This window comes from Pezoporus flaviventris, unplaced genomic scaffold (genome assembly GCF_033815535.1).
Source record: "Pezoporus flaviventris isolate CSIRO_AGI_PZ_B2104156 unplaced genomic scaffold, CSIRO_AGI_Pfla_v1 ptg000037l, whole genome shotgun sequence".
NCBI classification, from domain to species: Eukaryota; Metazoa; Chordata; class Aves; order Psittaciformes; family Psittacidae; genus Pezoporus; species Pezoporus flaviventris.
Window position 1 is genome coordinate 19,939,789 of NW_026892585.1, and position 16,528 is coordinate 19,956,316.

The 16,528-nt window shown below is 37.0% G+C and overlaps 1 protein-coding gene across 4 annotated transcripts in view; it reads right to left on the reverse strand.

Moving 5' to 3' along the window:
- ZNF385D (zinc finger protein 385D) overlaps positions 1 to 16,528 on the reverse strand; it is a 415,511-nt gene that overhangs the window by 73,009 nt on the left and 325,974 nt on the right. The gene's annotated exons all lie outside the window — the stretch shown is intronic.

A 16,528-nucleotide genomic window follows, 5' to 3' on the forward strand; every position in this document is an offset into this window, starting at 1 on the left:
AGGGTCAACCCATCACTTAAGTCTGAAAATGCACCTTTGCACATAAAAGTACAGCTCGCCGTGAAATAACAAAGGCCCCCACCTTGTCCTAAATGCAATTTTGCATGTTTCTACAAACAGCATACTGAAATGCAATGAGCCTCTATTAGGCCCCCCAAGTGAGCAAAATCCTTTCTTCTTAGCTACAGTTCAAACCAATCAGTTTTTTATGACTATAAATGCCCAATTAAAAATGCATATTCAGTACTGGTGGGACCTCTTTTTATAGGAAAAGGAGTCATGCCTGCAAAACACACAGATTCTTGTAACTGCAACAACAAATGTTTCAAGGCTTGAATTAAAATTCACAGTCCAATTACTCTAAGTGGCTATACCTCTTCACTGGGAATTTATCTCTTACTACTCTGTTACCTGTTTCATGTCAGGATCAGCCATAATAAGCCACCAAGCTGGTTTCATGAGGATGATGGTGGGGGTGGGAGGTAGCACACTGATGGGAAAAGTAGATAAATATCTTCAGCCTTTGTTTTCCCGTTCAGGAAATAGGGGAATCAACATCTTTTGGATAAAAGTAGATTTTCTGAGTGGGACAATATGTAATCTCTGTTAATTTAAAAAATCCAGGTTTAAAGCAGCTATTCTAAAAGTGCTTCTGTCAATATTCCATTCTGCAAATACCATAAAAGCCCTAATCAATAGACTTCAGATACCTTAACTTTTATGTAGGTAAGTGGGGGGGGGGGGGGGGGGGGGGGGGGAATAATAAAAAATTATTAAGGCTGACTATAGAGAAGATCTGAATCCTAAATAACCTCAGCTGGCAAATGTCTGGATGACAAAACTCCTCCCAGTTGTAAAACAAGACTTGCACAAGCCAAATGTATTCCATGATTCTGTCTTCAAGACTTTTTACTCTCTGTACTTAGACACATTCTCTTTGGAATGACTTCTTTGCTTTCAAAGACTATCTTTATGATCATTCAGCATTAATAGCTCCTCGATGGCTCTAATTTTTTTCCACTGTTTACTCTGCCACCTGAAATCTTCCATTTCTCAATTCATCTCTTTTCTGTCATGATAACCCAAATTTAATTATGAACTATGACAGACTCAGAGACTCCTTTCTTTCCACATATTGATCCTACTCTGCATCATCACACCTGTTATTCAGTATTGCTTATTTGTCTCTTCTCTTACATAGCTCCTTCTCCCTCTTGCATGCCTTAGAAAAACACACCTACTCCAACCATTTATTCCATAAATTACAAACTCAGAAAATACACTTACTCTTATTTACCCTCAGACATTTTTTACGGGGTTGACTTCAAATGTTCTAACATGTTATCTAATAAGTTGAAGCATATGCCTACTGGTTGTCAAACCCTCCCTCTTTCAAGAAAGAGTAAATATGGGTTTCAGAAAGTATTCTTCCATTAATTCATTCACTGATCCCCTGCTGCTCTCCCTACCTTATATTCTTGTTTCATTTCTGATTTATTAGAAAATAAGCTATCTAGATAAAAGATCTCATCTTACACTGTAAACACTGTATACTTCACAGACATTTAGCTGTAGGCTCCTTGTATAAATGAGCCATAATATTCCCCAGGTTCTAAGTAAATTACCCATTAAATAGTATCTCTACTATTTTTAAGATCATTATTGCAGAATAATTGAGACCATACCGATAACATGCTTCCTGAGAAAAGATTTTCTGTGTATTTTGTGATTAATAGTTGTTTATCTGTATCAATAGACACTCAGCAAGACACATGACAGAAATGCTGAGCTTATTTCCTCTTTGGACCTTGCTGTTGGTTCTGACTTGAAGTAGCATGGACTAATATCTACAACAGAGATCACAACTACAACTGAATTAATCCTCAAAATGGTTAAATAATACAAAAAATCAGTTAGTAAGAGTCATCAGAGCAAAGGCTTATTTTTTGTTAGTGTTAATTTTCTTAAAAGATTAAATTGATCTCGATTAATTTCACTCACTTTCTACAGGATCTGGAAAGATTAAAAACAAATTCACAACTTGGTTCTATAGCTTAGGCAAGATCCTTTTCAACAAAGGATTTTGCTTTTGATCATTAGGCTGCCAGTGCTGGCATTTCAAAGGCTGTGCAGCACCTGTGAAATTCATACAAAATTCAGCTTCCCACCATCAGAAATTATACCTGTTTTCGACCTCTAAAGAGCAAACATGGTCACAAACACCAATGAAAACTCTGTATTTGTCTTCTCTCATGATGTGAGTCCAAGAAATCATCTTTCTCATCTTGTTAGCCTTGACAATGTTGTAACAAACTTCTGTCAACTGTGAAGGGCACATTTTCCACTCAACACAAATTCCTCTTCAATTCCTTCTGTTAGTGCAGACAATGCAAAATAAAATATTAGATTCTTCTTGGAAGGATCAGAGAACTTGGGCCCTGAGTTGAAATGTGCCTTAACTACTTAATCCTTTGGGCAAATGCAATCAGCCTTACAAGAAAGAAATGACTGAGTGGGGAGCACTAATACAACTCTTATATCTCTGAAGGAAGTTTTAATCTTACAGCCTTTTCAATCACTAATGAGACACAAGCATGTAAACTAATTTTAGAAACAAAAATCCTTTGCCACTAGGAATTATACAGAATAAAATACAGTTAAATGCAGTAAAAACCTTCATCTGTTCAGTGTCCAAGGTTATTTCCACATACTCCATGTTTCATGGCACCTTCTGATACTGTTACTCACTGCTGCTTCTCAGAAAGTGTTTAAAAGTTATAAATTGATTTGACTGTAATCATTTATCACTACCTAAGATTCTGGTATGAAAATCATGTTAGAAAATAAACTGACAAGCAACAACAGGTATCTTATGGTAGGCTATTTGACTAGTATAGTATTACTGAACAGAGATATTGGATGGTTCTTCACTAACAAAGGAAAATTTTCTGTTATGTCATTAAAATAAGTGGCAAGAGTCCGGGAATACAATGCAGATCGATGTACCCTGTAAAAAAACCCTATGCAATATACTCACATTAATTGCTAAACCATAAACAGGTTAACACTTCTAAACAAGTGATGAAATCCTGTATTTGGCAAACAAGGTATTCAAGTAGGTAGAACATAAAGAGTGAGGCTGTTTGAGTGATTATTTGATTTGCAAATCGGTGCCTTTATCATCAATTTAAAATGAAACAAAACAAAGCATCTGAGCAAATATCCCATAGTTTTAAAATTACTGTATATATCATTGGCCTATTAAATTATGACATTTGGACATGTTTTGTATTGCTATGTAGACTGAAGTGAGTGATAATAATGTTCAAGTGTCTGCATCTAATGAAAACATAACACTTTTTATTTGGAGACATGGCTCACTGCAAAAAAGCAATATATCACTGTCCTGAAAATGGCCAGCAGGAATAGGAAAAGGAGCTGCTGCTAATTAAATCTTTTACATAAAAACATGATTGCTAATCAAAATTTATTACCCCATACTCTCACATTCTACTTTCTTCTTCATTTACATTTCATCCTGTAGACCTTGAAGGTTTACAGTCGTCTTGTATGTTGTGATTTTTTGATACTGTGAAAGTATAAACTTGTGACAATGATAATTTAAAAAGATGCCTAAAAGACAAGTGACTGTGGTAGGAAAAAGAACAGTACAATTAAAATACATTTGGTTACTCAGATAGCTAATTAAAAGCCATGTTTAAGATATTAGGAAAATATAAAGGGTATACTCAAGCTGAAATTTCATCATCCTTGTGACAACTGAAAAACGCCTTTATTACAAGGAACAAAGGATGCTTGGCTTTAAATGCACAGAACACACTCAATTTCAGAAGTGTTCTATTTAGTTATGATCAAATTATACACCGTATTTCCTGTAAAGAAAGGAAAGATACCTTTGATTTTTAATGATTTCATTGCTGTGAATTTTGCTACACAACCATTTCATATAAATTGAATACTAAAGATAAATATTACCCTAGCCAAGTATCTGATTAAAAGCCAGCAAAATAGATTTTGCAAAAATTCTAGGCTAGCATATGCTAAATTTCTGCTAGTGAAGTACCAAATAACCATTTAATTTTTATTTAGATAGAAGTAATTATTGAAATATTTGTAAAATGAAGTGAAAAAAATCACAACAGAAGATGTTATTTGAAATAGAAAACCATTCTTCTTCTAATCATGTAGGGACAGAACAACTGAACTTATTATTTTTGTCAAAGAAATAATAAAATCAAAGCAAGCAGAGACAATTGCCACAAGACTAAATGTAAATTAAAATACTTCAGACAAAAAGCTTGAAGGCAACTGATTCTCCCATTGAGGGGTGATTTTCACTTGTCTCCAGGTGTAAGATTATGTGCACTGATGGGCTGATCAACAGAAGACAACTTCTACCCAGCTGTAATCAGGAGTGATTGATGGTTGGGACAAAAAAGTTGATTATCATGACAAGTCCACTGATGTAGAGAAAATAGTCTATGCTGGGAAAGGATAAAACCTGTTCAGAAACTACCTTCTAAAACCTCTGTTCTAATGAATAAAATGAAACATTTATGCCCTTCCAAAAAGAGCTAACATAAATGAATTCAGTAGATATACTGTGCACCTGTATCTATAGTTATTCCACCACGACACAATGAGACCTATATTAACCCCAAACATAATAAACCCTTGTATTTTTAAAATCACAGTTTGAGATCAACGCATCAAACACTATGTGTGTATGAAAGAACCTGCATGGTCTACCAGTAGAGCACTGCCTCAGTCTGAATATGCTTTGAATTCCTAATCAAGGTTTTTAAAGGCCATGCGGGAATTAGGTGTAAGTACCATACTGGATTCTTTCCTGAGTAGAAGTCAGTCCCCTTTGGCCATTTTAAACCTTTAAAGACTTCATTTTCAATTGAGATTAAAAAAAAAAAAAAAAAAAAAAAAAGCAGAAAAAAAAAAAAGCACGAGCAGGGTCAATACACCCTCAAAGGTATAGTTCGAATATGTACTTTTTAATTCCAATATAAAGATTTGAAAAGCAGAGGTTGGGTTGCACTTTCACTCCTTCAGAGAATCAGACTCCCAGCTGTTAGCTCTGATGTGAGTTACGTACACAGAATAGCATTATATCCAGGAAATGTAAAAGACATGAGAAGAGTGATAAAAGAAGGAAGGAGCTGAAAAAATTAGGACTGGAAGTTCTGAAGTGGAATTTGTTTACATCAGGGGCAGTTATGTTTAATATTAATTCTTTCAAAAGGAATATTATGTTTGTTACAAGAGGTGGCTGCACAAATACAGCACAAAAAAGAGAATGTACCACAGGTATCCAAGGGAGTGCAATTTTACTGTACCATAAAGTGGGAAAAAAAAACCCCAAACTGTCCAGAATAGTGTAAAATAATTTGAAAAGGTTTTATGGCCGTTGGAATACACTATAACCAACTAAAGCCAAGAAAAAGAACAACTTTACATTCAATGCACTTCAGAAGAAATTAGGATTATTTTTTTTAAAATGAACTCCATTTACATTTTAGATTACATTTTACAATTTACATAATCTAACTCATTTTGATGGAGATCTTTCTACATCACATAAAACTGCACATTTTCTTCACGATGTGCTCTTTCTGCAGACCAGACTGTCATATAGCCCTGCCTGTTCCTATTCTGCCAGTTCTTCTTTATCAGTGCCTAAGAAAGTGAGCCAGGAGTCGCTGGCTGGTGACTGAAACTAGACAATATATTGCCATTTTTATAGTTAAATCTATTACCTGCACCTATCATTAATAATCCAGAATTTCAGATTCTCTGCTGTATAAATTATTTAAAAAAATAAATCTATAAGGAAGAATAGGCTACCCTGGATATGGAGAAGGCTGAGGTTCTGAATGACTTCTTTGCCTCGGTCTTCACTGCTCTGACCGCACCACCCAAGTCTTGGAAGGCAGGCGCAGGGACTGTGAGAATGAAGCCTGGGCCCACTGTAGGAGAGGATCTGGTTTGAGACCATCTTAAAAATCTGAATGTGCACAAGTCCGTGGGACCTGATAAAATCCATCTGTGGGTCCTGAAGGAGCTGGTGAATGAAATTGCGAAGCCGCTGGCCATCATATTTGAGAAATCATGGCAGTCAAGGGAAGTTCCCGAAGACTGGAAAAAGGGAAATATAACCCCATTTTCAAGAAGGGGAAAATGGATGACCCGGGAATTACAGACCAGTCAGTCTCACCTCTGTGCCTGGCAAAATCTTGGAGCAGATTCTCCTGGAAGGCATGCTAAGGCACATGAAAAACAACAAGGTGCTTGGGGACAGCCAGCATGGCTTCACTAAGGGGAAATCCTGCCTGACCAATTTGGTGGCCTTCTATGATGGAGCTACAGAACTGATGGACAGGGGTAGGGCAGTTGATGTCATCTACCTGGACTTGTGCAAAGCATTCGACGCTGTCCCACACGACATCCTTGTCTCTAAATTGGAGAGACATCAATTTGATGGATGGACCACTCGGTGGATAAAGAAGTGGCTGGATGGCCGCACACAAGGAGTTGTGGTCAATGGCTCAATGTGCGGCTGGAGACCAGTAACGAGTGGTGTCCCTCAGGGATCGGTGTTGGGACCGGTCTTGTTCAACATCTTTGTCGCTGACATGGACAGTGGGATTGAGTGTGCCCTCAGCGAGTTTGCCGATGACACCAAGCTGTGTGGTTTGGTTGATATGCTGGAGGGAAGGAATGCCATCCAGAGGGACCTTGACACACTTGTGAGGTGGGCTGATGCCAACCTCATGAGGTTTAACCATGCCAAGTGCAAGGTCCTACACCTGGGTCGGAGCAATCCCAGGCACAGCTACAGGTTGGGCAGAGAAGAGATTAAGAGATTCAGAGCAGTCCGGTGGAGAAGGACTTGGGGGGTGTTGGTTGATGAGAAAATGAACACGGGCCGGCTTCAGTGTGCGCTCGCAGAACAGAAAGCCAACCTTATCCTGGGCTGCATCAAAAGGAGCGTGACCAGCAGGTCAAAGGAGGTGATCCTGCACCTCTACTCTGCTCTTGTGAGACCTCACCTGGAGTATTGTGTGCAGTTCTGGTGTCCTCAGCATAAAAAGGACATGGAACTGTTGGAACAAGTCCAGAGGAGGGCCACCAGGATGACCAGGGGATTGGAGCACCTCCCGTATGAAGACAGGCTGAGAAAGTTGGGGCTGTTCAGCCTGGAGAAGAGAAGGCTGCGTGGAGACCTCATAGCAGCCTTCCAGTATCTGAAGGGGGGCTATAGGGATGCTGAGGATGGATTTTTCATTAGGGACTGCAGTGACAGGACAAGGGGTGATGGGTTAAAACTGAAACAGTGGAAGTTTAGGTTGGATATAAGGAAGAAATACTTTACTGTGAGGGTGGTGAGGCACTGGAATGGGTTTCCCAGGGAAGCTGTGAATGCTCCATCCCTGGCAGTGTTCAAGGCTGGGTTGGACAGAGCCTTGGGTGAGATGGTTTAGTGTGAGGTATCCCTGCCCATGTCAGGGGGCTTGGAAGGAGATGATCTTAAGGTCCTTTCTAACCCTAACTATTCTATGATTCTATGATACAACAGATCAAACAAAGCTAGATGAAGACTGCGTAGCAAAGATCCAATTTATCTTTCCTTCTGTGTGATGATTCACTTATGGAAAGTGGTTTCTGTAGAATCCTCATCACAGTTGTTAATAAATTTGAACTGTTTATTAGAGTGGACTGATTTAATTCCCATGTTGACTGATGAAGCTGACAGGAAAAACTGCCTCAAATACAAAGAACTATGTGGCAAGAAATGATAAAGCAGAGGTTTCTCCCCTTGCAGTTGAAATGGGCAGTGTTTTCCATGAATGGAACAAGAGTGAATTGGAAGAGACACTTTTATCCCCTTTTATACTGTCAATACTTCTATTGTCCATGTTTTTCCCTGCCAATACCAATTACCTTGGGTGTAAAATGGCATTTTTCAATGTACAGTTCAAACAACTAAGCATTGTCTTAATTCTCATAAATCCAGCCAAACACTTCAAAGAAATTCCACTACCAAAGAAATTAACCACTACCTGTCCAACTCTGGCATTTGAATTTAATTCTCCACCCTCCTCCAGGCATGAAATCTTTCTGACGCTATTGTATCTACAAGATTCAATTCATTAAAACCACTGGAAATGTATTTGTAATCTGCCTGCAAGTCATCCTGGTAAGTGACAGCTAATCCACATTAAGCACTCTCATGACACTGACAGCAGATTTTGGAAAATCTAGGGCCTATCAGATCATTTACGTTTGTTTCCCCCTCGGCAGTAAAATGTTTTCTGGTACGTTCTTATATTCTAATGTAATAATTTCTGAGAGAAGGAAAATTTCTAATAGCAACAAGCATGGATGTGTTCAAACACAGAAGGGAAGTTGCTTTTATTTCCGACTTTTGCTCTGATTAACTGCTCTCACCTCTGCCTTTCCCTCTTCTGCTCTTTGCAGTTCTGAGATCATCTGTGCTCAAGCAGAAGTTAAAAGTTGGCTACGGAAGGGCAAATGCTGCAATCATTCACTTCAGTGCCAAAAGCAGAAACCTTTTAAACCAATTTGTCTTCGTATTCCACAGTCAGAATACTGGTCACTAATCTTCTGCAAATTATAAACAAGACTATCAGAGACAGTCATTGCCTATTTATTCACAGATCATTTCTAGCAAACAATTTTCAAGAGACATCAAAACCTTCTGCACAATTGACTTGTTTTATCAAAAAAAAAAAAAAAGTGAAAGCTTTGAAAATGAAATAACCTGGTAGGATGAGCAGAGGTAGGAAATAAGACTTGACAAAGGTGAATAAAAAAATCTAGTTTACAAAATCTTTAAGTCCTAATACAGCAACAGCTGCTGATCAGCTGAATGTCAGTCTCTGTACGATTATGTGCCTATCTGATTCTGATGTTCAGTTGACACAGATATTGAACATTTCTCTATAACCTCTGCTTGTGCAGGGACCAGGTAGCTGAAAGCTACTGTCTTCTCCTCAATTTACAGAATAGAATCATTTGGGTTGGAAAAGACCTTTGAGTCCAACCACTGACCTAGCACTGCCAAGTCCACTACTGATCCATGTCCCCCAGTGCCACATATACATGCCTTTTAAATACCTCCAGGGATGGTGACTCCACCACTTCCCTGGGAAGACTGCTCCAATGCCTGATTTAGAAACTCTTTTTCCAAATACCACTGCTGAATGTGAATGAAGAATTAATTTTTTGAAGAAAGTCTTGCAGCATGAATATAGAAGACACTGAGGCACTCCATCGCTCCCCATCAGTAACAGACTGAGTAATCCACTGACGTTAACAGCATGCTTTCTTAAAGTTCAAAAACCTTAAAACTGTCTTTTCCTACTGCCTTTTTATCCTCAGTGACTGCCTCTGTGAGCCTGATACAGCCTTTGGGCTGGGCCAGGTTCTGCAACAGTGCAGGTTTTCAAGACAGAATAGATTACTTGCACTAATTACTTGTACTACAAGAGAGGAGATAGGTACAAGGATTAATGAAGAGTTTGCGTAGAGAGCTCCAAAGTTTGTGGACCACTGAGAGACCACTTAGAGCAGTTACTGAGGATCACCCAAAACAGTTTGTAGGCAAAGCTTAAGAGGCAAGGAAATATTCAAATACTTAGGCTATCAATCAGGGGACTTGTTTCAACACCCCCAAAAGTACTCTGAAGCTAAACAGGGTGCTGTGTCAGATATGAATAATTTCTGCTTCTAGGTAGTATCAGTGCATAAAAGTACTGCATAGAAAATGAAAATTATGGACAAAATACTTTATACAATAAAGGAAATTATTTATACTTTTTATTAAGCATTTTATAAATGCTTAATATTATATATTAAGCTTTTTAATATTATATATTAAGCTTATAAATGCTTAATAAAAGCTTTAAGAAACTACAGGTTATATGAAAATTTGTGTCCATGTTCAACAAAGTATTCTTGAATTTGTAATTTGTAAATTAAGTTACTTATTTCCTACATGAAAAAAGGTTACTCACAACCAAGTTTTAATTCTCTAGCATGGGCAAGATCAAAGCTGCACAGGACCTGGCTTTGATTCATACTGTAGCATTTAAAACTGTGGTCTAGGAAATAGCAAGTAATGCTTCTAAAATGTTCAGGCTAAACCTATAATAACACTCCACTGAATACTCAACTGGGGAAAAAAAACCCTAGGCTGTTTTCAAATTTCTCATGTATTCAATGTAAATGCAAAATATTGTGTGCTGTTTGTTTAGACTTTTGGAATGCAAAAGAAAAAAAAAATTAAAAAAAAAAAAATCACGTATTTTGAATTGTTTTGTTAGTAATTCTTTAGGGTTTTCATAATGTTTTGAGGCAAATGTCACATATCTCATGGAAAGCTCTTGACTAATCACTTTCTGTGATTACTTGGTATTTTTTCCAGTGAATACTATAAGCCAATATCTTTGGAAAAGTGTAGACCTATGAGTGAATTTCCATCCGAACTTTCTTATCTCACATGAATGGCATGTGCAACTGAAATCAAAATTTTTTTCTCCTTACACTGAACTCAATAGTACAGGAAAGATGGTGCATTATTATACAGAAGTAGTGTGCACACGTGTGTGTGTATATATATGAAATGGAAATATATAACTATATAAATCATATATATGAAAATAATTTTCCATATCTATATAGAAATATTATTTTTCATATATATATATAAGTTAATCCTGCACAAAGTTTTATGCTTGGTGAAGTACAAATATGGCAATTAATACCATACCCTCATAGAATAAGACTGAATTTAAGGGGATGCTGAGCTTCTGTAAATGTTTGCACAAGAGAATCTCCTTAAAGAATCAGGCTGATAACTTCACAGAACACAGAGGCATTGGTTCGGAAACACCAGAAGTAAAATTGCCTAAAGATAATAGATAAATGTGCTTGATGGCAATACCTGCAATAAGTGAATTTGATTAAGAAAGCTGAGAATTACAGTTCAAGCAGAAATTGTTGAGTTCATACCAAAGCAGGGTTCTAAATCTAAAGGTTAATTGGAAATCTAAATCTAACCCATAATTGGATACACAATAAAACATGCAATGAATAAGAACATGTGCCACACACAAAAACAGCGAGTGAGGCAAATAACACACATGACTTCAAACACCATTTAAACATATCTCTGAAAGTTGAAAAATAACAGATTTGAAATCAGAATGGTGAAATAGTAAACAACTTCAAGCAGTCAGCTGTATCAGCCTCTCTTGGACCAACTTTTGAAAGTTCTCTCTGCAAACAGAGGCCACAGCCCAGGTGTGACCATCACTTGGCATGAATAAGAAATGAAATCTTTTTCAAATCAGAGGATTACCAGGTTTGTAAATTAGTCGAGCAGGAAGTCATGTAATCTCTCCCAGCTCAGGGCCTGTGCTCTGTGTTTCCTGTCCATCCTCAGAAATTTAAGACCCTCTCTGGCAAATGTCCTTTACGTGTTTCCTTCCAACACTTCGCTACCGTTACAGCTAGAATTGTTTCACCAAATATTAAAAAGAAAAAAAAAATCTTTAATCAAATTAATCTGAAGAATTGATCAGATTTATTCTATCAAAACCAAGGAACACAAAGATCTAATCATCACTGTTCTCTTATTAACCCCCTTCATATACTGAAAAACCTACTATATTTCCCTTGTCTTTTCCACTGTACATCTACCCAGTAATTTCTACTTTCCCCAGTCCTACTGTTGGATGTCTTCTAAATTGTGCAGCTAACAATGCTTTTGTTAAAGTGTGATGACCACTGCTGTAAATAATTCTTCACCTGAGGCATTGCCCATTTCAAATACTGTGGAATACTTACCTGTCTATCGATAAAGGCAACACTCATTGGGAAAAAAAAAATTAAAAAATCATAGGATTATGTGGGTGGTTTTGTTTTTATTTTCTTTCCCTATTAGCAATTGTTAATGTATACTTTGATTGTGATTCACTGTAATTCCTTTTTGGCCCTTAAGGCAGATATTTCTCATTTTATTACTTGTACTATTTAATTTTTCCAGTCTAAGCACAATCATTAATGCTTTTATTTACTGTAATTGTTGGGATTCCAGACTCTTTTCTCCAACTGGTGAAGATAATTTTGGACTGCAATCCTGAACTTGACACCTTCCAGCAAGTGCTGGCACCCTCCATATACGTGTCATCCGCAGACCTGGTGTATGTACTTTCTAGTCTGTCAGGTGCATTGCTAATGAAAATTTTGAGTGGCAGCAAGTACAGAACAGACACCTGCAGATCCTGACTTGTAGTGATCTTTTGTTTTGACAGGAAACCATCAGCAACTACTCTCAGTACAGTTTTTCAATTTGTTGTGCAACCAACTTTTAATAATTTCAGCTGGCCCATATTCCCTACTTACTTGACTGTCACACAGGACTGTATCAGACCTTATTAAAGCCAAAATATATCACATACTCCCTTTTATCCATTAGACCAATTACTCTGTCAAAGGAGAAAATTAGATTGGGTTGACACGATTTGTTCCTGACAAATTCATGTTGCCTGTTTCTTGGCACCGTATTATCCCCTAGGTGCTTACAAATTGATGCTGAAAACATTTGTTCTAGATACCAAGCATAACCTAAATAGGACATAAGTCCTCTGGTCCTGCTTCTTTCTGCATGAAACTTAGAACCATAGTAAAACACTTTGGGTCTATATTGCATCCTTAACCTCCAAAAAAATAATTCTTTTACTGGAATAGCACTTTATGAATCCTTCCAACTTCGCACACTTGAACTATGTATCGATTCAGCAGTACTCTTGGCTTTATAGAGATGGTGAAAAACAAGGTGAAAAAACAACAAATAAGGACTCCACAATCAGCATTCAGCTCATGAGAATATTACTAGTGGTGCTATTTAAATGAAACAACAATTTCTGGCTAATATACCTAGAAATAGTTTACAGTGTATCATAATGGAATTCAAATCCCGTGAGTACATAAAAATCCTGCTCAAACTTTCTCTAAAGGCAAGCTGGATTATCAGTCAGCCATCTGCATTACACAAAAGGGAAGAGAGAGAATGCCTTTGCAAGAATGACCCTGTTAACAGAGATTGTCACTACCCTTATCAAATAATGAAATTAGAAATGAGAGCAAAGGAAGATCAAATAGTCTAGACAGGTCATAAAAAACGATTAAAAATTGTTTCCAAGCCTTGGGGTTGTTTTGGTTTATTGTTTGGGGTTGGTTTGTTTGTTTTACTGATTGCCCATTACAGCATATAATTTACTCTTACTGATACCTGTAGGCACATGAGGTGTCCTGCTGTCCACATGAGGAGTCAGCTGGACTTCATTTTACAGGGTGCTTTTAGCAGATGTTTAATGTTTGCTACAAAGCATAAATCTAACAGTTCTTCTGAACTGGTGCAATAGCTATCAGCAGCTGCCAAAGTCTAAGTGGCAACACGCACACTCGCAGCTAGGCACATACCTAAATGCTTTGCCCTGTAGTGAACGCAGAATGTGAATGTTACAAATAGATCTCTTTCAATGAAAAAAAAAAAAATAAAAAAATAAATTACTGCTTGAAATGGACTCCACAGAAGCTACTTCTGCTGTTCTAATGTTTTTTCTCAGCATGGAGAGGCTTTGGTTACTTGCTTATTCCTCCCTTCCCTTGTATGAGAAGATTTATTTTAAAAAGAAATACTGAACACACAGCTGTCATGAAGATTTATAGATAACTCCTTTAGAAAGAAGCTAAACGATTTTAGACTATGCATTGCATTTTCTCATTTTTCTTTGAAACGTTAGATACCATGCCACCAGAAAAAAACTCTTCTGTCCTGAAAAAAATCTGTATCAAATGGGAGAAAATTCTGTATTCTTTGCAAAAATGAAAAATCTCACAGAATAGTTTCATTGTAAACATTTTCATAATACTGTCATGCAGTAGGTAAATGGAATTTCTATTCATTACTCTTGGATAAATCCTATCTCCAGCATCTAAAAATAAAGACATATTGGTAGAACAGCCACAAAGCCCTGGGTTTCTAAACAGAAAATCTGTTTATTGTCGTTATGGTTTTAAATCATGTTAAACAAAATATGATGAAAGTGAAAGGTAGGAAGATTCAGTAAATTTAAACTTCATAATAATAAGAGAAAAAAATTACAATGTGTGTGCTTGTTCATATAGTAATCAAAAAATGATAGCTAGTAGCTCTTTTTCTTCAAAGCAATCTTTAAGTCTCAACATCAAATCTTCAGTTTATCACATTTTTACTTTAAAAACTGGTGGACATTCAGAATTACTCAAGCAAAGGAGGAACGCTTCTTATTCCCCTCACACTGCAGAAAAGCATTTCTAAACTGCAGTGGAACTCTGAGTACTTATAATTTCTTGAAAAGCCTCAGCAGAGCACTTTGTGATTTACAGCAGCAATAACTATATGCACTGGAAGGAGAAGAGACCATCATAAAGATATCCACAAATCTCCTCTGTGGGGTAGGGAAAAGGGGGAGAGCAATCATCCCAGGTTCATCAGTGGGCAGCTTTTGGATCACAATCTCTCTATCAATCAGCATCACTGGGATTGCTTTGAAAATTAGATGAATATTAAAAGTGGAAACAGAAATATTCTCAGCAAGAAGGTCTCCCAATTCCATAAAGTTAACCATATTGATCCACTTTGAGAGACAGGAGCGTTAAAACAACTTTCCACCAAATAGTACTGGCAAATTGAAGTTCAAACCTTTATCACTTGAAGGTATGAAGGGACAACTAAATATCTGCTTAACAGCTTTTCATCCAAGAGTTTGGTGTGAAGAGACTAAATTAATAGATCTCCTCTAAAATTTTTTGACACCATAGAAGACTCTGAAAAAGGCCACTGCTTCTTCGCCCTCTCTTCTTTGGAATTTTCTCTAAGAGCAGCAGAAAAAGATCAGTATGGGAGTATACCAAATCTCTGAGTAAGAAGTATCAGGATCCACTGATGTGATATTTGCTTTTGTGTAGAATTATTTCAAACACTTTATTCTAGAAAATGCCTATCTCCTGTCAGCTCAAAAAATTTCCACTCTGTGTATCAATCCGAGTTGTGTATCTGCTAATGACTAATTTTAATGCCATGTTCATCCTCGTTTTTGTCTGGGTCTTTCTGCAGACTAACAAATGCTATACCCTCTTTGAAAGGATGTTTCACTTTGGTATGTAACATTGAAGTGTTTGATGCCCCTTGCAAGCTACAAACTATGTATGATTCTGTGTGGCATGCTTTTTCCTAAGACAAAGCTGAGAACTGTAAATGATGAGCTGGGCTGCTCAGTCAGTGAGATCCACTGTGGCCCAAAAGCCTCTAACGCTCCCTCCACATGAATGGGTCAGTATTCACAGTTCTAATTCCAGTACTTGGTTTCCAAATGGAAGAGCCTAATTTGACTCTTCTGTTTTTATTTGTGAGGGGGACAGCAGCTCCAGAGAATGCATTACCGTTCCTTGGCGTCCATTCAATCCACGAACTAGAAAACTTGGAGTCATCAGTGAAAATAAGCACCTGATACTGACTGGTCTGGAAATTGTGACTGGTATCTTGTTAAAATTACTTCTAAGGAATAAAAAGCTTAGGGAATGAAGAGAACTGCATTATTTTCATACCCTGGTAGTAATCTTTAAAAGAAGGCTTCAATGTTCAATTTAAGTTTTTGACAAGTCATGGTATTAATAACTAATTAATAAACTAAAAATAGATATAATCTGTCCATAGGCCTACAGAGAAGAAGCAGCACACAAGAATTATTTCACTTCTTCATATGAAGGAAATAACCTTATGGATGTTTCTGGGTTAGACATCACTCTAAATTCAAACATTTTTATTCTGTCAGAAGTAATGACCTTATCTGTATCAGTTAAACAGGTAGTAAATGAAAGACATTTGGTAAGGGGAGATAAATTTTCACCAGCAATGTTTATGTCAAGAAACTTCCTGGAGAGACTAGAGTAGCAGAAGAATATATGTTGTACTATGTCAGGTTTTGTCTGTACTCATAGTGATACTGAAGAAGGAAATAAAGGAGTTATTTCTAAGAGGCCCTTCTGTGACAGAACAAGTATTTCTTTACAAGGAGCACAACAGCACAGCTTCCTTGGGTAATTATAAGGGATGGATTTCCTCTGTGTATTACAGACCATCTCCAGTTCAGCTCGCTCTGTTTCACTGCTAGAGGAGTAGCTTGGGTTTTTGATAGCTTTTACTGGCAGGACAGGAACATTAAAATTCAATTCTGGCTAAACAGATATTGCTATATCTGTTCTATAAATATATAATTATATTAAATATATAAATATAATAAATATATACAAATAAATATATTTTAAATATAGATATTGCTATAACAGTAGAAGAAGGAAGGTAGATTCACAAGGACTCTTATGTATATCTGAATAATTTCTAACATATGCAGGCTGAAAAGGG